The sequence below is a fragment of the Mastigoproctus giganteus genome, chromosome 5 (assembly GCF_048544385.1).
Source record: "Mastigoproctus giganteus isolate SK-2022 chromosome 5, ASM4854438v1, whole genome shotgun sequence".
Lineage (NCBI taxonomy): Eukaryota > Metazoa > Arthropoda > Arachnida > Uropygi > Thelyphonidae > Mastigoproctus > Mastigoproctus giganteus.
In genome coordinates, this window is record NC_143579.1 from 87990625 (window position 1) to 88016494 (window position 25870).

The 25870-nt window shown below is 37.2% G+C and overlaps 1 protein-coding gene across 1 annotated transcript in view; it reads right to left on the reverse strand.

Moving 5' to 3' along the window:
- Nucleotides 1-25870, reverse strand: part of LOC150085546 (putative cysteine--tRNA ligase, mitochondrial) — a 322579-nt gene that overhangs the window by 248147 nt on the left and 48562 nt on the right. The gene's annotated exons all lie outside the window — the stretch shown is intronic.

Genomic DNA, 25870 nt, shown 5'->3' on the forward strand with positions numbered 1-25870 from the left:
AATCAATAGTATTGAATATCATGCCCCAGACAAGAGCAGCAAAGCAACAGGCACAAAGTAGCAGGAGTGCTGTGACTCTGGGAGAATCAAGGAGGGCGATTCTTCAACACATCACAGCCTAAAAAAATGTGCAACTTGTGAAATATTTGCAGAACTTTCTGGAACAGGCATGATCTAGCCAAGGAGGATGTCTTTGTGTGTGCTAGGTGCAGAGTGTCAAGAAATTAGGTGCCAACTCAGCGTTCTGATTGGCGCTTATGAGAATTTGAAGAGACAGGTAGATGCCCTTAAAGGTATTAAAATGGGGGACTCATCAAGCTCTCAGCTGCCCAACTCAATGCTCAGCTCACTCTTGTCCATCAGGGAACACAGTGACAATCTCCAAAGCATGTGTTGGTCCTGCAGAAGATGGTTATTGTAGGTGATACCATTTTCAGGGAGATGGGTAATATATTGTGTAAAAAGGATAGATGTAATAGGACCAGGGTATGTCTGCAAGGGGCAAAAGATGATGACGTTATAGAGCAGATATCATCTTTTAAGGTACAAAAACGGTGATATTGCTGTACACATTGTAATGTTGAAAAAAGAAGTCATGAGTTAGGGTTAAATTTGAAAGTGTCTGCAATTCTGCACAGACACGAGGGAATCTGATTTGATCTTGATTTTTATGGTGAAAGGCCAGAGGAGGGAGCACATGACGAGAGCCTTGTCAATCAATTCGGCAAAGGCTCATGAAGTAGAATTTTTCTCAACGTAGTCTGTGCTTGTTAACAGGAGAGATTGCTTCTACAGTGATGGGATACACTTAAATAGAAATGGTGAAGGATATATTTGCTGATGCTATCAAGGCAATGTTAGGTGGGTCGGAAAACTGCTAGCTTGCAGGAATTCACAGACAAATAGATTAAAAGCAGGTAGAGGTGGAAGTGATTCTTACCCTGCTTCTGTTAGAATGAGCAGCTGCCTGGAGGGCAGTGTGCTGGGGGTTTCGGGGACTGGTGGGAGTCATCATCAAATAAATAAATACATGGGCTGCGTTAGGGTAACTAAGAATAAGAATAGGTGCATGTATACTTGCTGTTGTTGTTGTTATTTGGTGTTTAGGAGCATTAGCAACTAAGGCCATATTGCTCCGGGGATATGCGGTGGTCATTCCCTGACCTTTCCGCACCCTCCATATTTGGTGGTCATGGGCTCGAACCCAGGTCTAATCAAGAAGCGTGTGCTATGCACTGCTGCTCTTGCCCACCTGGCTACGGAGGCGCCATGTATACTTGCATGGACATCAATGCTAGAAGTATAGTAAATGAAATTGTTGAATTTAAAGTGCTGGTCAAGACATCAAAGGCAAATATTGTTGGGATGAAACATGGTGTCACAGGTGGATAATTCCTGTAAGAAACTTCCATCTGTCGTTGGGGAAGTCACTAGCTTAAATAAATTCAAGGTAGAACTAGATGAGCATTTGGCGTGAATGGATGGGTGAAATGGGAAGTTTTTTTTTTTTTTTTGGTTGATGCTGTATAAGCTTGCTTTCTGGCATCATATATTCCTCTGCTAATGCTAATATTTCATTTGGACCTGGCATGATTTTGGTGATAGGCTATCTATTTTTTATTAATGCAATATAAGTGTCAATGATATACAGAAATTTTGCTAGCAGGGATAAGAAGGTGATTATCCCACTGTATTCAAGCCATATCTTGTGCACTGCATCCAGGTATGGAGCGCCTCATTTTAGGAAGGATTTGCAGCTGCTGGCATAAGTACATAGAAGAGCAACAGAGAGGAGTAAATAGAAGAGCAACAAAACTGGTGAAGCAAACAAAGGGGTGCTGTTACTAAGAATGGCTTAAGTTCTGCAAATTGCAGTGTCTGGAGACTAAGCACCTGTGAGGTTATCTCACTGAGGTGTATAAGGCTTTGAATTGACTGAGCAAGCTCAATGCTTATGGGATTCTTCCTGTTGCTCTCACCACAGATGAGTGGGCACAAATTCAAATTGAAGGAGGAAGGTTGCAGAATAGATGTGCGTTAGTGTGCCTTTAGCCAGCGGGTGACTGTTTGCTGGAACAAACTTCCATCTGTTATTGTGGAAGTTAATTTGAACACAAAACTTTATTGTCTAGGAAGTAAACTGAAGTTTAAAAATTAATTTGCACAATTTAATCAAGTGACAATTTTTTCAACAGTTCCTGTAAAGTTTCCGCAACCATACTTTTTATACACAGTGCATATTTCTGTAGGTTTTTTTTTTGCTTTGCATCACCTAATTTGGCATTGATGCCTTCTGACAGGTTAGACATGGCTACTATTATTACTGGTTTGAGCTGCTGCTTTCTGTGAATGTATATATTATTTTCTGAGTTCTTCAGCTAGATTTAATATGAAACCTCTTTTCTTCATAACTTTCCCTGTCACTTAGTATTAGTATTAGTATTAGTAACGGCCGCATGGTGCAAGAAAGCCTATGGCTTATGCTGCACCAGCCAAAAAAAAAAAAAAATAAAAAATAAATAAAAAAAAAATAAATCCGAACAAAACAATGATAAAAACAAAAAAATAAAAATAAATAACTAAATAATAATAATTAATAAAATAAAAAATAAATAAAAAGGAAATTAAACCTATCATCCTATGTGCTTCCCTTACCCGAAAGTACTATCCAGATGACCTTTGAATTTCCCCAAACTCTCGGCCTCTACCACCCATGAAGGCAACTTATTCCAGTAATTTATAACTCGCTGGCTAAAATAGAACTTCCTGCAATCCAATCTAAACATTTCCCCCCGTAACTTGAATTTATGTCCCCTAGTTCTAGCATCATTTATAATCTTGAAAATTTTGTCCTCATTCATTTTACTGATGCCTCTCAGAGCCTTAAACACCTCAATCAAATCTCCTCTAAGGTGTCTAGTTTCCAAACTCTGCAACCCACATATTCGAAGTCTTTCTTCATAAGGACGCCCTTTTGCCGATCTCACCAGGCGAGTTACCCTTCTTTGCACCCTTTCAAGAAGCTCGATGTCTTTCTTCAGGTGCGGTCTCCATACTTGAACACAGTATTCCAAGTGTGGTCTAACATAAGCCTTATATAATGGGATTATCACGTCCCTATCTCTACTTGCAAAAGTTCGATAGATCATTGATAGGACACCATGGGCCTTCCTTGCAACCTGTTTACAATGCTCAGAGAATTTCATGTCTGACCGTATCGTAACACCCAAGTCCCTTTCCTCCAGTACTGGCTTTAGTTGAACTCCACCAAGTGAATAAGTTTTTTTGGGATTACTGTTTCCCAGGTGTAATACCTTACACTTTGTTGGATTAAAGCACAGCTGCCATTTTTCTGACCATTCCTGAAGTCTATCTAGGTCTCTCTGAAGAAGCTCAGCTTGACAGTGATCATTAACTACTCTCCCAATTTTAACATCATCTGCAAATTTAGACATCACGCCCTCTATCCCTTCATCGATGTCGTTTATGAAAATTAAAAACAACAGTGGTCCTAATACTGATCCTTGGGGAACCCCACTTCTTACATCAACCCAATCTGAGGAATAGCCATTTATCACAACCCTCTGCCTCCTGCCCTGAAGCCATCCTTCTATCCATCTAAGGATTTTCCCAGTTCCCATTTCCCACTTCTTTATAAATAATTCAAGCATCGATTACTGAAAGATCTTTTTTTTTTTTTTTTTTTTTTGATTTGGTAGTTGTTGGCGCATCGGCTTCTGTGGCCATATTGCACCTCCCAAGGTTTTTGCAGTACTTTGATCCAAGCCCGAGGCGGGAATCGAACCCGCGACCTTGGGGTTGCCGGGTAGGTACTTTACCCACTCGGCTAGCCCGGTCGGCCTGAAAGATCTAATATAAGTAGTATAGAAAATGTAGGTTCTAGGACAACATACACTTTTACAAACACAAAAAAAAAAAAAACCACCTCTCCCTAAAAACAATTGCTTTTTCCCTTAAAATCATTCATTTTCCTAAAATAATGTACAAAAATCAAAAAATTAAAATTATTTATGTATTTTTAGGAAATTACTTAGGTTTAAGAAAAAATTACTAAAATGGCTTACTTTTTAATAAATAAACACTATTTTTTAAAACTATTTTCTATAATCAAAATCAAATATATGTTCAATATCATTTTTTAACCCACAGAAAATTAATTTTAAGTCATTTTTTAAACATAAATTTTTAATACTGATATCAGATAAGGTCTGAGTAAGCTTTTCTGGCTTATGAATTTGAAATAAATTTCTTTCTTCATCATAAACTTTTGCTATGAGATGAATGCCGGTGTCTTTTTTAATGGGTTTGAATCGATTTACATTGTATTCAAAGTCTATTCTTAAATCTTTTTTTTTTTATAGGAAGGTTCTACTTATAATGTTTTAAAGCTATTTTATTTCATACATAATTTTGCTAGCATATATAAAACTAATATTTTATAATTTGTTTATTAATACATCACTTAATGAACGATTTAAAACTACATCATACCATTTTACTTTCATCTTATGTGTATAAAATGAAAATAAAATGGCTAAGGTAAAGAAAGCCTGCACGAGAAGAATGCAAAAGTTCGATGAAATTTACTGGTAAAAGTACTTTGCCGTAATAGCATTTGTATTGTTGCTCACTCGGTAAACAGAAGTTGAAAATAGAGGAGGGGGGGGTTAACCTGACCTTTTTTCTTTAGAACCACTAACTGAATTACGAACAGAGTCATATTGGAAATTCTGGCATCGTAACACAGTTTCACCGGTGAACTTTTCTGAAGTTTGCCGTGCTTCTTGTGTGGGCTTCCTTTGCCTTTTTTTTTTTTTCTCTTAATAAACAATTTATCCACTAGTCCACCAGTGATTCTAAAGAAAAAAGGTCAGGTTACCTCCACTTCGGGAGGGTTTCAATTACTACTGACTGATAACACCCACTGTATGTTTACTGAGCGAGCAACAATACAAATGCCATTACGGCAAAATGCTTTTACCGGTAAATTTCATCGAACTGTTGGTTGCTTCTCATGCAGGCTTTCTTTTACCTTCGCCAATAAAACTTATAAAGTTCTCACTTAAAGACTGGTATTTAGCTAACTGATTCCAGTCTAATTTGTCTAGTAATTGCTCAATGACATCTTCTGATTATTGTTGATATTTAGTTATAATTTGCATATCTAGTTCATCAGTGAATTCAAGAATAAAAGTACTACTAAGTATTTGATTTTGAGTTACTTTATTCATGTTTAATTTTTCTTTGAATTCCTGAATAAATTCCTCAGAAAATCTTTGAAACTCTGAAATAAATTCCTCAGAAAATCTTTGAAACTCTGAAATAAATTGCCAATTTAACTTATCTGCATGTTCTTTAATAAACTCTTCAGAGATAGCTTGAAGTTTAGAAATTTGATTCCAGTCAATCTTTTCATGAAATTCTTCTATAAAGCTTGCTGAGAGTTTGATTCTCTAGAAATAATATTCCAATTGAGATAATTGACTAGCTAACTGTTCAGAGTGGGTAGGATCTTTAGACACTTTATCCCATTTTACAGCATTAATTTTAGAGGATATTTTCAGGAATTTTCATTTAATTAATAACTATTTTTTTCAAATAAATGACTGTCTTTTTATCCAACAATTGTAATTTTCCTTCCTTTTCAGATAAAATTAAACAGTATATTTGATAATTTTCACTGTTTTTTAATTTATATTGAAATACAACTTCTATAGATTTGATGTTTACATAATTGGAAGTGTCTACTCAAGTAAAAATGTGTTATTGAATATATATTTTTGAACTGAAAATAATAACCAATCACACCCTCATCACAACACATATCTTTTATTTCTGGAGCAGAAAATCTTGTATATATTCTCACATGCTCATTTTCTTCATAATTTATTCTATATTCTTCGTGCAGATATCTTTTTCTTGACACCTCAACATATGATTCTAAATTCAAATGACTGAAAATCATATTGTTTTGTTTTTCAAATTATCTGATTTCTTAAACATTAAGAAAATGTGAGACAGTGATTTCTCTATATTAGAAACTAACCAATTATTTTTCATTACATTAGATAAATACATATTATCACACTCCCATAACAAGTTAACAGTTTCTCCTGATGTATTATTTTGTAAAAATTTACTTTCTGTGATTAATGAGTGTTAAACTTGTGGAAGCAATAAACATAGCTTTTATAACTGAAATTTATATTTATTTTCATTTTCTGTAGTAATTAATATATATTCATCTGAATTTCTATTTAATTGAAGTATGAATTCAACACCTGTGAAAACATTTTTGACATCTCTGCAAAAAGAATCCCTCATTGAAATTTTCATTATTTTTTTAATTTTGAGGCTATTTGTGCAACTGGTAAGTCTTCAAATGGATCCGTAATACCATTAAATCTATTCAAATCCTAAAATATTCAAGTAGCAAAACATATTATTAGCGCTAGATCTTGAACAATCATCTGAGAAATTCACTAAATTTTCAACTAATAGTTTTATATAAACATGAGATATCAGGTATAGATTTATTATTTATGTTAAGTTGCATCCTTGAAAAGATACTAAAACCATTATTTTCTAACATTACAATTTCATTTTTATTAAATGTAGTATTATCAGAGTTTAATATTAAACAATTTTTGTATTAAAGCTTGGCATTACACAATTCTGGCTATGTTTTGAGAACTTGCTCTTTCCCCCTCTTCACTGTAGAGTTAGAACATTGGTTTGAGGTCCAAATTCTATTAATAATAATCTAATTATGTTAAACAATTAATGAAATTAAAGTTAGTAATGAGGTTACAGTTGCATAGTTTTAAACACACCTGTAACCTCATTGTTAACTAATATAAACAAAAGATATGGGAAAATTGATAATATTTAGAATTACCATGTTTCTGGATTTTTAGGTCTTCTTCCGGGTGATTTGTCATTTTCTCCCACTCAATATTTATTCTGATTTTAATATATTAAGATTTAGCGTGGCTAACAGTTGGCACTAAAAACTATATTATAAGAGAAAGATTTTTAGTTATCTGACATTCTGTGAATTAATGTATATAGGAAAGTTGAGAGAGGATATTTTGTTAAATCTGTGAATGATATTTTAAATTTTGAAGTGATTTTAAAAAAATAAACTCTTTTTTAAATTTATATTTTAAAAATTCAAAAAAAGAAAATGTATATTTATTAATTTGTTAAAATGTTGATAGTAATAGTAATGGAGGCATTTGATGCAAGAAAGCAAACATATAAGTTTATGCAGGATCAGTCAAAAAAATAAATAAATAAAAAATTTTCACACATCCATTCCCTATAAAAGTTTGTCCAGTTCCGCCTTGAATTTATGTAAGCTATCAACTTCCACAACAGAAGGAAGTTTGTTCCAGCAATTAACCACCCACTGGCTAAAGGCAAATTTCCGCACATCTATTCTACAACTCTCTTTCCTCAATTTAAATTTATACTCCCTCAGGTTTGTAATCTAAGCAAGCGGAAGAATCCCATCAGAATTCAGCATGCTCAACCCAATCAGATCACCTCGCAGGTGCCTAGTCTCCAGCAGCTGCAATTTGCAGAACTTAAGCCTTTCTTGGTAAGAGGACCCCTTCGTTCCCCTAACCAATCTTGTTGCCCTTCTCTGTACACACTCAAGCAACTCCACATCCTTCCTAAAATGAGGCCTCCAGACCTTTATGCAGTACTCAAGGCGTGGCCTGACCATTGCCTTACACAAAGGGATAATTACATATTTTTCCCTACTAGCAAGATTCCTGTATATCAATGCCAATACTCCATGGCCTGCTCTTGCAGCCTATCTGCATTGCACAGAAACTTCATATCTGACTGCACTATTACTCCCAGATTTTTTAACATTTTCTACCACTTAGGTGTATTACCACACAGTTAGTAGGTTTCTCTGGGATAACTTCTACCCATAAGCAGTACTTTGCATTTGTCAATATTAAACTTCAGTTGCCACTTCTCAGTCCATCTTCCCAAATTTTTAGATTCTGTTGCAGTAGCACACTGCCATTACCATCATTAACAACCATGACAAACTTTGTATCTGCAAAAATTGACAATAAGCCTGATATGCCTTCATCAATAACATTGATAAATATACAAAACAACAGAGGACCCAACACCGAAACCTGGGGGACTCCACTAATAACATTAGTCCACAAAGTGCAGCATCTATTGATTACCACTCCCACTCAACCTAAAAATAATTACATATTTTTCCCTACTAGCAAGATTCCTGTATATCAATGCCAATACTCCATGGCCTGCTCTTGCAGCCTATCTGCATTGCACAGAAACTTCATATCTGACTGCACTATTACTCCCAGATTTTTTAACATTTTCTACCACTTAGGTGTATTACCACACAGTTAGTAGGTTTCTCTGGGATAACTTCTACCCATAAGCAGTACTTTGCATTTGTCAATATTAAACTTCAGTTGCCACTTCTCAGTCCATCTTCCCAAATTTTTAGATTCTGTTGCAGTAGCACACTGCCATTACCATCATTAACAACCATGACAAACTTTGTATCTGCAAAAATTGACAATAAGCCTGATATGCCTTCATCAATAACATTGATAAATATACAAAACAACAGAGGACCCAACACCGAAACCTGGGGGACTCCACTAATAACATTAGTCCACAAAGTGCAGCATCTATTGATTACCACTCCCACTCAACCACCCTTTTACCCATAGTAGCAACTTACCCTTAATACCATACTACTCCAATTTGTACAGTACTCTTCCATGTGCAACAGTGTCAAAAGCTTTCCTGAAATTGAAATATACACTGGTGTTCAAAGAAAGTGCAACACCTAGAAATTTCACATTTCTAACCCTTATTGTGATTTTTAAATGTTTCTCACCAACGACATATTAAAATAAGACACGGAAACCGAAATTTTTAAAAACTATATATTTACAATTAAAATAACTTTACAAGTAAAAATATTTAAAATATATATATACATCAAATAAAATACATTAAAATACCGGGTTAATAGCGATAAAATCAACCGTAGCTTTCGAAGACTCCTGCCTTCTTCTTCTTCAGCCTAGCTTCCTTGTATTGCGGTGCATCCTAAGTACCAGCAGGTTCACGGTCTAAATCACGTGTTTCATCACCACGTGTTCTATTCTCCTGTGTACTGGGACAGGAAGTGGCTTGGGAGCATGTCATATAAAATCGTTCATCCCTTCTGAGGATCGTAGCCTCAAAGAGGGGATGAATCCACAAACTCTCGAGCCACTTGCCATCCCAGAACCTATGCGCCCGATCAGTGATGATAGCTTCGTCCGGGGAGATCTGGTGTTGCTTCTCCCAAAAATGCTCGGCCATGGTGGACTTATCGTAGTCTGCATTCCTTATTGCCTTAGTGTGCTCCCCAAGACGTTCTTTGAGATGACGCTTTGTTTCCCCTACATAACATTCCCCACAATCCGGGCATTTAATACTGTAAGCAACCCCACTAGCATTCTCTTTTTGAATGGGGTCTTTTACTTGTGACAGGATTGTGTGCAGCTTCCGGCCTGGAATCTGCACACAACGCGTCTGATAATTTCTTAGTACCCTAGTTATATGCTCAGTTATGCCCGGATAGTAGGGAATGTATGCAGTAGCTATTGGCGTGAAGGGTTCAACCACTCCTCTGATTTTCTCCAATATACTTTTGTATAATCCTCTGGGGGTAGCCACACTTTGTAAGATCCACCATGACAAGTTCATATTCTTCTTTCCTATTCTCGGAGGTACTACAGTGCGATTTTGTCCTGTCTATTAACGCTCTGACCACACTGTTCCAATGATGATTGGTCTGAGCACAATTATAGTGCGAGTACTGGCCTTTGCACATCGGTTTCCTATAGACTTTAGTTTTTAGTTGTTGGCCTTCTCTACAGACTAATACATCTAGGAACGGAAAAATTCCTTCTTCCTCTGCCTCCGAGGTAAATTGTATGAATGGGGAGAAGCCAGTTAAAAAATTCAACACTTCGACCATCTCCATAGCTAGATTAGCTATAATCGCACTAATGGGGGAGCCCATTCTGTACCGTTAACCTGCTTATACATAATATTACCAAAAATCATGGTGGTGCTTGAGAGGCATAGTTCAATACCTTTACATGGGTGATAGGAATACATGTAAAAAGCGATGTCACATCGAAAGATATCATAGTTTCATTTTCTTCTATGTGCTGACTTCTTATGAAGCGTGCAAATATTCAGCTTATGATGCTGAATTCAGAAATTCCTACTAATGGAGACAGTATTTTGGCCAGGAAACCAGACAAGGCATATGTGGGACTGCCAATAAATGACACTATATTCGGTTGCCCTATGTTCGGGCAACTTATTTATCGCTCTTTCCACACCCATCGCAATTTCTGCAACGGGTATTTTTGGCGGAATCACAGCAAATTTTGGTCCTAAATTTAAAACCTCTATCCATTCTTCGGTTAGTTGTTAGCTGCTCATGTTCACTATGAAATTATTAGCAGTATTATCACTGTTACTTCTGAACCTGGTTTGCTCTCTGAGTCTATCGAACTTCCCCATATGCCTCTGTCTATAGGTGTCAGAAATTTGTCTTGTTTTTGTTGACACCATACTAATCACCAGTGACAGATGTACTCAAGTCACCTTCTCACTTATCGATAAATAAGTTGCCCGAAGATAGGGCAAATGAAATTCAAGTTTAAACAGCAGCCATTCTGAGTCAAGCCAAGAGAGCCCCCGATAATCTTAGTATGAAACAGAAATTAGCACTTAGGAGCCTCAAATAAGATGACAGTCTTGTGATCATACCAGCGGATAAGCGTAGATTAATGGTGGTCCTTGATAAAGAAGCATATCTAAGTAAAGCATTAGATTTATTGAATGATTAAACAACTTATAAAGTCATTCAAAAAAGCCCATTGATGAATCTGGAATGTCAGGTAAATAGAATGGGTCAGGGTTCGTTAAAGTCCAACAAAATTTCCAAAGAGTAGTATTGGAGATTATATGCTACAGGGAGCCAGATATCGAGATTTTATGGCTTACCAAAAATACACAAAGTGGGTGTACCACTTAGACCTATAGTGTCACTTATTGGCAGTCCCACGTATGCCTTGTCTGGTTTCCTGGCCAAAATACTGTCTCCATTAGTAGGAATTTCCGAATTCAGCGTCAAAGATAGTAAAGATTTTGTGTGCTTCATAAGAAGTCAGCACATAGAAGAAACTATGATATCTTTTGATCTGACATCGCTTTTTACGTGTATTCCCTTCGACCATGGAGTACTTTGTGCAGAAGGACACCACCTTGAGTAGTAGAACGCAATTAAGCTTAGAAGATATTTGTGAAGGTATTGAACTATGCCTCTCAAGCACCACGATGATTTTTGGTAATATTATGTATAGGCAGGTTAACGGTACAGCCATGGGCTCCCCCATTAGTGCCATTATAGCTAATCTAGCTATGGAGGAGCTCGAGGCTAGAATATTTAATGGTCGAGATCTCCCTATGCATCCATAGAAGAGATTTGTTGATGATACATTCTCAATCATTCAAAAGGTGAGTGAAAATGAAGTGTTTTAAATGGCTTCTCCCCATTCATACAATTTACCTCGGAGGCAGAGGAAGAAGGAATTTTTCCGTTCCTAGATGTACTGGTCTGTAGAGAAGGCTAACAACTAAAAACTAAAATCTATAGGAAACCAATGTGCAAAGGCCAGTACTCGCACTATAATTCTGCTCAGACCAATCATCATAGGAACAGTGTGGTCGGAGCGTTAATAGACAGGGCAAAATTGCACTGTAGTACCTCCAAGGATAGGAAAGAAGAATGTGAACGTGTCACGGCATATCTTACAAAGTGTGGCTACCCCCAGAGGATTATACAAAAGTATATTGGAGAAAATCAGAGGAGAGGTGAACCCTTCACGCCAATAACTACTGCATACATTCCCTACTATCCGGGCATAACTGAGCATATAACTAGGGTACTAAGAAATTATCAGACGCGTTGTGTGCAGATTCCAGGCCGGAAGCTGCACACAATCCTGTCACAAATAAAAGACCCCACTCAAAAAGAGAATGCTAGTGGGGTTGTTTAAAGTATTAAATGCCTGGATTGTGGGGAATGTTATGTAGGGGAAACAAAGCGTCATCTCAAAGAACATTTTGGGGAGACACTAAGGCAATAAGGAATGCAGACTACGGTACGTCCGCCATGGCCGAGCATTTTTGGGAGAAGCAACACCAGATCTTCCCGGACGAAGCTATCATCACTGATCGGAGGCATAGGTTCTGGGACCGCAAGTGGCTCGAGTGTTTGCGGATTCATCTCCTCCTCGAGGCTACGATCCTCGGAAGGGATAAACGATTTTATATGACACGCTCCCGAGCCGCTGCCGGTCCCAGTACACAGGAGTATAGAACACGTGGTGATTAAAAATGTGATTTAGACCGTGAACCTGCTGGTACTTAGGATGCACCGCTGTACAAGGAAGCTATAGCTGAAGAAGGCAGAAGCCTTCGAAAGCTATGATCTGTTTTATTGCTCTTAACCCGGTATTTTAATGTATTTTATTTGATGTATATATATATATTTTAAATATTTTTACTTGTAAAGTTATTTTAATTGTAAATATATAGTTTTTAAAAATTTCAGTTTCCGTGTCTTATTTTAATACGTGATTGGTGAGAAACATTTAAAAATCACAATATGAATTTCTAACCCTTTTTTGCGATGGCATGCTACATTAATGAATAGCATCACTAATAGATATATAAGCAAAAGATATTTATTAATAGTTAAGGCAAAACTAAGTAATATTTGACAGGTTCTCTTGTTGTCTCAAAATGAGCATTTGCAACCTTTACACAATGGTTTTGGTACACACAACATAAACACAACAATTAAGGCTGAAAAATTATCAGAAGCTCTCAATGTGCTTCCATTTATCATTTTAAATGGAAAACAAAATTAAAAGTTCACCAAGTGCAAACTAATATTTAGTTGAACTGCTTCTGGCCTTGATGACAGCAGCACACCGTCTAGGAATTGACTAGATCAATTTCTGAAGATAATCAACTGATAGTTCGTGGTTCCAAACACGAATTATGGCTTCCTGAAGTTCGCGAAGGGTCTTTGGTTTCTTTCTGGCAACTGCAGATTCCACATGATGCCAATAGTTCCCTATAGGATTCAGGTTCTGGCTGTTTCCTGGCCAGCTAACAATTGTAATGGACTGTTCTTCCAACCATTTTTTCACCTGTAACAAATATAATCACATTACTGTCGAACCTCTAAAGCAGAAATGAAGCTAAAGTAACTATAGAAGTGCCTACTTATGCTTTTTTGCCCGATGATAAGCAGCAGAGTCGTCCTGAAAGATGCAGTTACTTGGCTTGTTTGTTTGTTTGTATTGAGGTTTAATGGCGCATGGACTATGCGGGTCATAATGCGCCAGCAGTTACTTGGCAGATTGAAATGGTCTCTAATGGTTGGCAGCAATTTGCCTTCCAATATAGCCAGGTATCCATTGGCATTTACAGAACCTTTTAAAAACTGCAGGTGACCTACACCACGATACGAAATGCATCCCCATATCATTTGGCTGGTAGGGAATTTCACTGTAGACACCATACAGTCTGGATGGTATTCTTCACGTCTACGGTGAATCGTTTGTCTCCCATCAGAGCCATGCAGGTTGAATTTCTTCTCATCCGAAAAAATAACTGACTTCCACTGCTCGGGGGTCCATTTGACATGCTCCTTACATCAAATTAATCAGGCCTTTTTCATTTTTTGTGTGAGGAGGGGCTTCTTCTTAGGACGACAGGCTACAAGTCCATTTTTGAAGAGGCGTCTTCTGACTTAATGCACTTGCTACCACTCCTGTATGAAGAAGCTTTTTAAGGTTTTTAAGGCATAAGTGCTTTAAAATATGGTCCTGTTTCGGCATAGAGACTCGTTTGCATCCGGTTCCTTTTTTAATATCAACAGAACCAGTATTCTTGGGTTTGGAAAGAAATCTACTCACTGTCGACTGATTACAAGACACTCCATAAGCAATATGACGGGAAGAACATCATTCCTCACATAAAGCAACAATAGCACTCTTTCTTCCTGGCGTCAACTGCATGTAACTTGCCATCCTGACACAAACAAGGAATGACTGCAACTCTTGCAGAGCGTGCTTATATAGCTGAAAGTAACACCTGATGCAATATTACATCATCACCTACGCATATCAATCTTATCTGATGCAATCTGTAAGAAATACTGCTGTATACTTACGTTATTCAGACGAAAATTACAATTTTAAGGCGTGATGCACTTTCTTTAAACACCAGTGTATGATATCAAAACTATTTTTTGCATCCCCCCCCCTTAAAATTGCTAAACTAATTGGTCTGTAATTACTCATGTCACCCTTAGATCCCCCTTTGTGAACTGGGAATACATTTGCACATCTCCAATTTGTGGGACTTCCCTGATCCAAGGATGCTATCATAATTATGGCTAAGGGTTGGCTTATATCCTTTGCTGCCTCCTTTAATACAGTCGATTCCAGTTATTTGGGACACATTAGAACTAGTGCATTTTGGCCTGATTAAGCGGCTGCCCAAATTATCCGAAGTTTCACGTAAATAGTTAAAAATACAATGTATCCCCCCCCCACAACTGGTTCACTGTACAATCAAATCACGTCAACGGCGAAGTATAGTAAACATAGTAAAGTACCGTTCACTATATGATGTGTAGTAAGCGCCGGTCATTGTGATCACGTTTGTGAATTGAATTTTAATTCTATTAAACAGCAATCCTAATTAGCGAAAATAGGAGGAATAAAAGCGAAGATATATTAAGCACAAATTTACCCTTTATTACCTTACCAATTAAAAAAATTAAACGATACGTGAAAATCGGAATAATTAATACGTACTGTAATATGTACATATGAACTGGTTGACATTTCTGTTCACTAACATTTGTGGGCGGGAGGGGGGGGATTAAAATTTAAAACAGTAAAAAGATAAGCAATCAAAACAAAGAACACGGCACACACAAATTGCAAGTAACACGATATGCACAAGTGAGAATAGAGTAATGAGTTACAAAGCTTTAAAAATAGGAATAAAGAAAAGATCTGAAAATTAATTTTTTTATATGATTGAAGATTTCATGGAAGTGTAAACACATTTCACCATAATAACCCACAGAATTCCAGCTGTCGGTATTATCGCAAATTCAATAAGATCGAGTTTACTGTCCGTTTATGATAGATTTCACTAACAGAAAAACCTAATAAACAGGTTACTGCTAGCTATTTTCTGGATTGGTTTCTGTTTTTTTTAAGATTTGCCTGAAATAAACGGCTACCCCGATTAACCGGTGGCCCAAATAACCGAAATCCACTGTATGACTGGATAGATTCCATCGACCCCAGGTGCCTTTTTTATGTTTATTTTCAACAATTTCTCCTCCACTTTGCTCTCCATTATAACAAAATCATTAAGCACCCTGTTACAGTTTGATAAACTTCTGGGATTTTCCCACCTTAATAACTCCTCATGTGTGATTGCAGATGCAAAACACTCATTCAGTTTATCAGCTATCTGAGCAGGATCATCAATATCATCATAGGGGACCAATCCGATTCGTCCCCTTCCTTTTAGAGTTTATATAAGTAAAGAAGTCCTTGCTGTTTTTCTTAGCATCCTTTGCAAAAGATTTCTTGTAATCTGCCTTTGCTTGTCTAATCTCGTCTGTGACTTGATTACAGACTTTATATCTGCTATACGCTTCTGTGTCGCCTGATAATTTATATGCATCCCATGCATTTTTCTTCTCTTCCACGAGTCTCATTAGTTCATTTAATAACCATTTAGGCCTAAACACTGAACAATATTTCTTAGTCTGTATGAAAAGCCTAGTAGCTTCCACGATTAGTTCCTTGAATGCTTCCCACTTAGAATTTGCTGTTGGTAACATTATTAGTTGGTCCCACTGTACAGAATTTAAAAACTGTCTGAGACCACTGTAGTCACCTTTATGGAAGCAAAAACCCTTCCCTTTACCTCAATGATAATTATATCTTTAATTATCAGTACACTGTGATCACTTCCATCTAGTGGTTCCATTATCTGCAAATTCTTTATACACAAATAATCACTGCTGATAACCAGATCAAGAGTATTACCCTCTCTGATTGACTCTCAAACATGCTGCTGCAGAAAACAATCATCCAATAAATCCACAAAAGTCTTGCTAGTGTGCGAGTGACCAAACCACAAGTTCCAGTCAATATCTGGGAAGTTAAAATCCCCCAGTACAACATAATCTGATTTACTGGCCCATTCTATTTCTCTGCACAACTGTTCATTGTCCTCATCAGAGTCATTAGGCCTATAAAACACATTCTTATTCTCATTTTCCATTTCCCAGTGCTTAGGTCACACCTAACTGACTCAGCATTTCACTGTCCATCTATGTCAACTGGATGCAGGTCCTTAGATTTTATGTTTTTCTTAATTAACACTACTTCTCTCCTCCCTTCCTACCCTATCTATCCTTTTTAAAAAAAAAGCTGATCCAGTTGATATAGCTGCTAAAGAAACACCTTTTACATTCAATACTGCTGATCACAATTTAAGCTTCAAAACAACTGACTATTTGTCAAAATACATAATTCTCTGAACCAAAGTTTGGTCTTCCAAGAAAGAAGTGTGATGCTATTATTCTAAATGTGATTGCACTAATGGCCATTGATAAACTTAATGAAGATTTAAGTAAATCAAATTTTATATCCATAACAACTGTTGCTTCCAGTTGTTATGGATATAAAACTCTACTTCTCTCCAATAGAAAAGATGTTAAATTTGTACTGTGCATTGCGTGATACTTTATACCAGAATTTTCAGTCAGTTCCTGGTGAAACTTTAGAAATATTGACAAACTATTTGTTGTCAGTTATCAAGAACCACACGGGAGACAGCACCACTTGCTCCACTGTCTTCCTTGAGAGAGACATTTTTAGAACCAATCCCTCTGCCTTAGATGGAATGCGAGTGACTTTATCCTGCGCCACACTCGATGCAGTATGATTATTACTTCTCTTTGATATCATCATCCATCTATGGAAGTGGACCTGTTCAGCTTTGGTTTATGTCCAGTGGTAGTGTTAGTTCTTGAGAGCAACGCCAGATGGCATCACTATCTGCCTCAGACATAACTTTGATCTTGCCGGAGGTAGGTCCACTGATGTGACTTTCATGATGGTTTTTTTATTATTATTTATTGCTATTATTAACATGTCGGTGTTCTTGAATGATGGAGACATGTTTGCTTTCGCCAAAGTGGGACTCAAACCTGGATCCATCAGGCTGGCAGTCCAATGTTGTAACCAGTAGGCCATCATGTCCTCTTATTATTATTGCTACAGGAAGTCCCCAAATTATGTAACTTCAGACTTACGTAAATTTTTTTTCACTCAATTTTTTTTTTGGGACTATAAAATTTAAAACAGTAAAAACATAAATAAATAAGCAAATAACAATGAATACAACATGCAAAATTGCACAAGTGAGATACAGAGTTACAAGTTTACAAAGAAGGGCCAAACAGCCCTGAAATTGTGCCATCTGGGTGGTGGTATCCACTGAGAATAAGTAACAATAGTTTTCTCCTTTAGGTGAAGCATTACTTATTTGAAGTAGTGCAATGTCATGGCAACTCATCATGAAGGTATTCACAATATGAGATATGACTTAAACGGTGCCGCTTTTGCAAATAATTTACTAATATAGAATTGGCTGTGTACTGATAATGCATTTGCACTAACCTGTACATAGTCTAACTCTCTCGCAGCCTGAGGCATAAAGTCCTAATGCATTAAAGTTTACAAAGCTTAAAAAATAGGAATGAACAGAAGATTCCGAAAATTTATTTATTTATGTTTTTTTATAAGATTGAAGATTTCATTTCACCATAATAATGTAAAAACCCACAGAATTTCAGCTAATGATATTATCGCAAATGCAGTAAGATTGAGTTTAATACCCATTTATAATGGATTGCACTAAAGAAAAGCTCAATAAACTGGACACTGCAATTTGTTTTTATTGTTTATGGTAATGACCTCCAGAAATGTGCTTTAGTAAAATGTGAACTCGTGTGAGATGATAATCTCTTCCTCTTGCTCAGATTACTCACCTGAGGGGGTATAAATTCAAATTGAGGAAAGACAATTGTAAAATAGATGTGCAGAAATTCACCTTTAACCAGAGGGTGTGTTGATAGTTGGAATAAACTTCCATCTGTTGTAGTGGAGGTCAGCAACTTAAATAAGTTGATGGCAGAACTAGACAAACATTTGGATTGGGTGGGTGGATGGATGGGTGAAACGGAAAGGGTTTTTTTTTTTTTTTTTTGGCTGATGCTATATAATCTTGCTTTCTTGCATCATATGCTAATACAGGTCGACCATCATTAATCCGGCCACCAGTAATCCAGCTCCACTGCTAATTCGGACATAATTTCCGCAAACATAATTTCAAATTTCCCGGGTCGGTACACTGATCTACCGCTACTGCTTTGGTGGCATTGGTTGCAGCATCAGCTGTTGGCGAGAACTCGTAAACACTGGCAAGCCATTCCCACTTGTTTTTCTGCATTTATTATTATAACCTGCTCACATTTAGCCCCAGCCATGATTCCAATGCATAAAGGAAGTACCTCTCATGGTGTAAAGTGCAAACACCGTACATTGTCCTTAACAGATAAAGTTTAACTTCTGGAAAAACTCGACAGCGGTGTGTCTGTGAAAAGTTTAACTCTGCATAATTGTAAATTCCAGCAATTTCTCTCAGTTCCTTTTATTTTAGTAATTTTCTTTTAGCCATTCATTTTTAGATTTTTTTTTTTTTTTTTTTTTTACAACACACTTGTACAAACTTGCAGAAAAACACAACACAATATGATGGATAATACAAAGCACTGATGAACTTGTTTTCACAAAATCTCTAACAATACTGACAAACTTATTGCGACATTTGAGAGTTTATTTTATCGCAATTAGTTTTATTGCAGCGCTCGCCTCGCGTTCAATAAACTAATCACAAACTACCTTCATACATTTGTGGTCAACAGGCTTCTCAAGATTGATTGATTGATTGATTGAGTTTTTATTGGCGCATCAGGGCTTCTCAAGAAATAAAGTAACCTACTGGGCCACGTCGGCCACATATATCTCTTTTTTTTTTTTTTTTTTTTGATATTTTAAGCAAAAAAACAACAACACTGACATTACAATATTTATTTAAGAATTACTAATCAAATTATTTACTAAATATTTTTTGGCCCTTGGGGAATTTTTTAGCTAGGCAGTCAATGTGTTAAAGGTACGATGAGGTGGTTAGCCATTGGGTAAACTGTATTTGCTAAAATAACCACCGGTGATCTGGCAAACTCACTAATCCGGCACCCCACAGATACCAACACTGCCGGATTAGTGATGGTTGACCTGTAATAGTGTTTCTGCCTTAACCTTCTAAAGTTCTTTACAGAAAATTTCATTTTGACCATTATCATGGTGCCAACTAAGAGAATAAATGACAGCGGTACTAGTAAATCTACCAAGAAAAGGAAAGCAATCGATTTGGATCAGAAAATTAAAATAATAAAAAATGTACGAAAATGGTCACACATTAACAAGTATCGTGCGAAATTTTGATTTGTCAGTGTCAACAGTGAACACATTAATAAAGGAAAAAGAAGACAGAATACGAGAAGCGGTGAAGGGATCGGCACCAATGAAGACAACCATAATAACCGAGGCTACAAAATACATATCAGTTTTTACAGTACAATAACATGCGTTTTTTCTTCCTTTTATGTTTTCTTTTCTTATGTGCCACTCCAGCTACTTCACTGCTGTTCCCGATCAAGTTTTTAATTGAACCAATTAAAAATATATAACTAATTTTCTTCCTTTTTACTGAGGATATTATGTGGAATTTGTAATTTCGCCATATATAGGATATATCCCATATATGGCAAATAGTAGCAGCAATATTTTATTAGTCATTCCTGAGTTATGAAAATGACTAATAAAATCCTTCTTTTCATTCTCTAAGTAACCTAGAACGCAACTTACATAAGAAGGCCTGGATCGATTCTTTTATATATGTGGGGGACTTACTGTATATACAGGGTGTCTCAAAAATATTGGTACAAACATTTCAGGGAGGTAGGTAACATCTAAAGGAAAGTGAATCACATAGGAACCCATAATCAGAAACGTCACCGTAAATCAGTAGACGGTGCTGTACATCAGTTCGCGAGAGGGAAAATTTCTGGTTTACTCATTCAAGCAGTACTCACTGCACGAATAGCATGCATCAATATACGAACTGTGAGCTGGTAGACATGCACCTAGTGTATGGATTAGCAGAGGGCAATGGACAAGACGCTCAACGAATTTATGGAGAACGCTTCCCAGACAGACATGTACGGGACCACTGTTTGTTTGTGCGTGTGCATCAAAATTTGTCCGATTATCAGTCATTTAGTCTCGGCAGACCATGTTCGACGCGAACTCCCGCCATGCAAGAAAGTGTGTTGAATGCCATCCAGAATAATCCTACTACCAGCAGACGTGCCATTGCCTTTGCCTTACGAGCGTCTCGTTGCAGTGTACAGCGTGTCTGGCATGACGATTCCTTACACCTCTTTCATCTCCAAAGGGTTCAGTTACTGCTCCCCCAAGATCATCCTGCATGTGTGGCTTTTGCGCAGTTGTTTCTCCAAGAAAGTGTTCAACACTTGAATTTTCCAGCCTATGTTTTGTTCACGGACGAGGCTTATCCAATCAGCACAATGCCCATGTGCGGGCTCACGACAACCAACACTGTGTATGCCCCCATGCGGCACAACATCACTTCACAATAAATTTGTGGGCAGGTATGGTCAGTGACTGCTTAGTCGGCCCATACCTGCTACCATCCCGCATGAACTCCACTAAATATCGGATCTTTCTTGAACAAGTTCTACCAGGGTTACTTGACAATGTTCCAGCAAATGTGAGATGCAACATTTGGTTTCAACATGACGGGGCGCCTGCCCATTATGGAAGGTGTGTTTGTGACCATTTGAACAGGCGTTTTGGGCGTCGATGGACTGGCCGTGGTGGACCCGTTCCCTGGCCTCCACACTCACCTGATTTATCGAGCCTTGATTTCTTTCTGTGGAGGCCCCTCAAATCTATTGTGTATGAATCGCCTGTGGAGGCGGAAATGGATCTCGTGGTGAGACTCGTCTGCGGTGCTGCTACTGTCAAAGAAACTCCTGGTGTGTTCGACCGAGTCCACCAATCCATGTTGCATCGGTGTCACGCATGCATCGCATCTCACGGTGGAACCTTCGAGCATCTGTTGTAACATCATGAAATGCATCCATCTCGTACTCCATTGTTAATATTAAGTCAAATAAATGTTTGCCACTAATAACTGTCTTCTGTCATTTCTGCTTCTTTTGCCTCTGCTACTACTTTCCCCATGATGTTTCCGGTTATGGGTTCCTTTAGATGTTACCTACCTCCCCTAAACGTTTGTACCAATAATTTTGAGACACCCTGTATAAGTTGAGGATAGGCATTTCCACGGTTAGGCTTTGACCTAGGTAGTGGGGTTGGTGAAGTTGTCTTAAATGTATATAAGTTGAAATTTGACTTCAACCACAAACTTCCACCTGATGTTGCTGGAACTAGACAGGTTTAATAAATTTAAAGAAGGATTGACAAATTAATAAAGAATGGACAATTAAGGTGAGTAAAAGATTTTCTTTATCTTTGCTGAGTTCTGTAAAAATTCTCATGTGTTTAAAAGCAGTCTTTTTTTTTTTTTTTTTCTTTATTTTATTAACTACTAATATGACTAATCCTATCAGTGTTGAATCTGGGCGGGGGGAGCGACCAGGAGTGAGTTTCACCCCTGATGAAATAAAATTCCCTCCCTCCCCGGCAAAAAATAGTAATTTTTATTTTAATATTCATTCAGAGACCTCGGACACTGAAATTTTATTTTTAATTTTAATTGAAATTTTCTTATTGCTGCACTCTTTAGGGGCCATATTATCAGTTTACACAATGTTGTAATTATAAAACACCAATTCAATAAATTTATGTCAAATAAGCGTGGTACTCATTAGATGGTACACAGCGAAAATAAATCACTAAAATTCAAAAGACACTAAATTTTCAAAATAAATAAATGGGCAATATTTCTAGTTGCACAAATTGTAACTAAAAGCCACTATTTCAAGTGTTGGCATTTTCGTTTTAAGGTTTTCAGGTTCCCTTTATTTTCACACAAACTATCCTTTGATAGTGTTTCACACAAACAGTCTACTTGTGACTAATTCTTTGTTTCTACATTGTAAACTGGATCGCAGGCTGTGAATGAGTTTACCTGAATTGGTTCCTCAGTGACAGATCCTATTGTAATTAGAGAGTGTCCCTTGGCTTTCAGGGGAAGGGCTAAACGATGTGTAGGCAAAGAGAGGAGTCTACTGTAGCCACTATTTCAATTGTTGGCAGTTTTGCTTTATGGTTTTCACATTCCCTTTATTTATTTTATTTTTTTTTTTTCACAGCAAGTGTTTACTTGTGGCTAATTCTTCATTTGTATACTGCAAACAAGATGGTTTAGTTGCAGCCTGTAAACAATACATTTTATAATCTTTTTATTATATATGTATCTGTACTGTAATATTGCAAGATTCCTTGAAGATAAGCTCAGAAGGCCAGAATGAGTTATCAGAAAAATTAATAAATGAAGTGATTAATACATATGCAAAGAAGAATAAGATTATTATAATACTTGCATGTTTGATTATAATTTGTATGATATTTTTGCGAATTTTAATCGGAGATTTTCATATTGTTAAACTGTGATTATTGTCAGTAATGTGGTTTTTGTGAACTGTCTATTAGTATTTAGATTTTAAATAATAAATATTTCCTTTCGTTTCCTCATATTCTCTTATTATAACATTCATTAATATACAGATTTGTCTGTACCATATACATATGTTGTAAATATTAAATAATAATAAAAAATATACACATATACTACATGTGTTCCTGAATTTTACCTTCTCTCTGCCAAAGAATGAAAAGGAAAACAGAAAGACTTCTATGCCTATATTAGCAGTAGAAGAAAGGTGTTAAATCACATTGAGCAAATTGATGTTCATGGATTAACTGCTGATAAACCTGCCCAGGTTACAGACAAATTGATTGAACAGCATTTTGCATCAAAATTTATACATGAGGAATTCTTTAGAGAAGGGGATGACAGAAGTTTATCAAAATCTAACGAGGAGCTAAATAACTTTGTGATAACTGAAAGGAAAGGTGAAGAGAAATTGTTGGGGATAGAAATGAAAAAGGCACCTGGAGAAGATGTAATCTGTCCAAATATATTAAGAGAGGTGGCAAAGGAGGTAACCAAACCCATACCATAATTATAAAAGTATCCTTGGATTCAGGGAAGATCTCTATGGACTGGAGAAGTGCAAATATATCCTCAGTTCATAAAGGGGGATCAAAGGTGGCATGAGTAATTACAGACCTGAATTACTCATGTCACCACAGCATGGATATGTCAAAGGGCAGTCTTGTCTAAAAAATCTGATAGGTTACTATATTGCAGTGACCAAGGAACTGGATGCAAAAAATAATTTTGACATCGTATACCTGGATTTCAGGAAGGAATTTGATACTGTTGCACATAAAAGACTGCTGTACAAACTCAATGCTATTAGTGGAGTTCCAGAGAGTGAGGGGTCCATTGTTGTTTTCAACATTTATCAATGATATTGATGAAGGAGGTATATCAGGCTTAATGTCTAAGTTTGCAAATGATACAAAGGTAGGCAGGGCAGTCAACAACGGTCATCAGGATGAGCTACAATAAAACGATCTAGGAAAATTGGGTCAATGGGCTGAGAGAAATGGCAATTCAAGTTTAACATTGACAAATGCAACGTACTATACATGGGTGGTAATAAATCCAGAGTAACTTATCAACCGTGTGGTACTACACTCGGGGATAATGGAGAATGAGAAAAAAAAAAACGGGGTAACTATGCAATCAGACATGAAATTCTCTGAGCAGTGCAGACATGGCCAGGGCAGCTCACGGGTTTTTGTCAATGATATACAGAAACTTTGCTAGCAGAGATAATGTTTTTTATTTGGTTTTCAGGAGCATTAGCAACTAAGGCCATATTGCGCTGGGATATGCGGTCGTCATTCCCTGACCTTTCCTCCGTATTTGGTGGTGACGGGCTCGAACCCCGGTCTAATCAAGAAGCATATGCTACACACTGGCTAGCAGAGATAAGATGATTATTACTTTGTATAAAGCCATGGTTAGGCCACATCTTCAGAACTGTATACAGTTCTGGAGGCCTCACTTTAGGAAGGATGTGATATGCTGGAACGGGTATAGAGAAGGGCAACCAGATTGGTGAAAGGAACAAAAAGGTGCTGTTATCTAGAAAGGATTCAGTTCTGCAAATTACAGAGTTCTCTAAAGACTAGGCATCTGCAGGGTGATTTGATTGAGGTGTTTAAGGACTTGAAAGGAATGAGTAAGCTGAATATTAGCATTAGTAGAGGCACAGGATGCAAGAAAGCCAGCTTATAACAGCATCAACCAAAAAAAAAAAAAAAAAAACTTCCCATTTTACCCATCCATTTCACTCCAAATGTTTGTCTTCTTCCTTGAATTTATTTAAGCTATCAACTTGCCAATCAACTACCCGCTGGCTAAAGTCAAATTTCAGCACATCTATTCGACAACTGTCCTTCCTCAGTTTCGGTTTATGCCCCCTTAGGTTTGAAATCTGAGCAAGAATGAATCTCAATCCATTGAATGAATCTCAATCCATTAAAGCCAAACTCAATCCATACACTTCAATCAGATCACCTTGTAGGTACCTAGTCTAAAGAGGCTGAAATTTGCAGAACTGAAACGCATCCTTTTGTTCCCCTCACCAGTCTTTTTGCCCGTTTCTGTACTTGTTCTAGCAACACTACATCTTTACTAAAACGGGTCTTCCAGACTTGTATGCAGAACTCAAGGTATGGCCTTACCATTGCCTTATACAAGGGGATAATCAACTTCCTTATCCCTGCTAACAAAATTCCTGTATATCATTGACAACACCCCATGACCTATTCTGGTAGCTTGTCTGCACTGTCAGAAAACTTCATATCTGACTGCACAATTACCCCAGGTTCCTTACATTCTCCGCTACCCCAGAGAAATGTACCCAGTTGGTACATTTCTCTGGGGTAGCTGTTACCCATATGCAGTACTTTGCATTTGTCACTTCTCAGCCCATCTGCCCAACTTTTCCAGATCCTGTTGTAGCAGCACACGGTCACGAGTGCCAAGCGATTTTTCCCAAACGATATATAGAGTGATTTCGTTCTGTTTAATTTCTAATGCCTTTATTATTATCAGTTCACTGTAAGTGGTTCTGTACTTAACAGATTTTGAGTGAGGACCCAGAAAGAAAACCACCTTACTTTTCTTTGTATATTTATTAGCTTTCTCACTAACCAACTAATTTCTCTAGCCACTTGGTCACTAGGTGGCACCACTCCTGCCTCCATGTGGCAGGGGCCGGTAACCTGGGGGAAAAGTTATCTTCCAGGCAAAAAGGAACACCCAGGGATATAAATGAGTATCCACCTCTAGAAGCTTTAAACTTAAGGCCCGATCATCAACCAATAATGACTTGAACCAA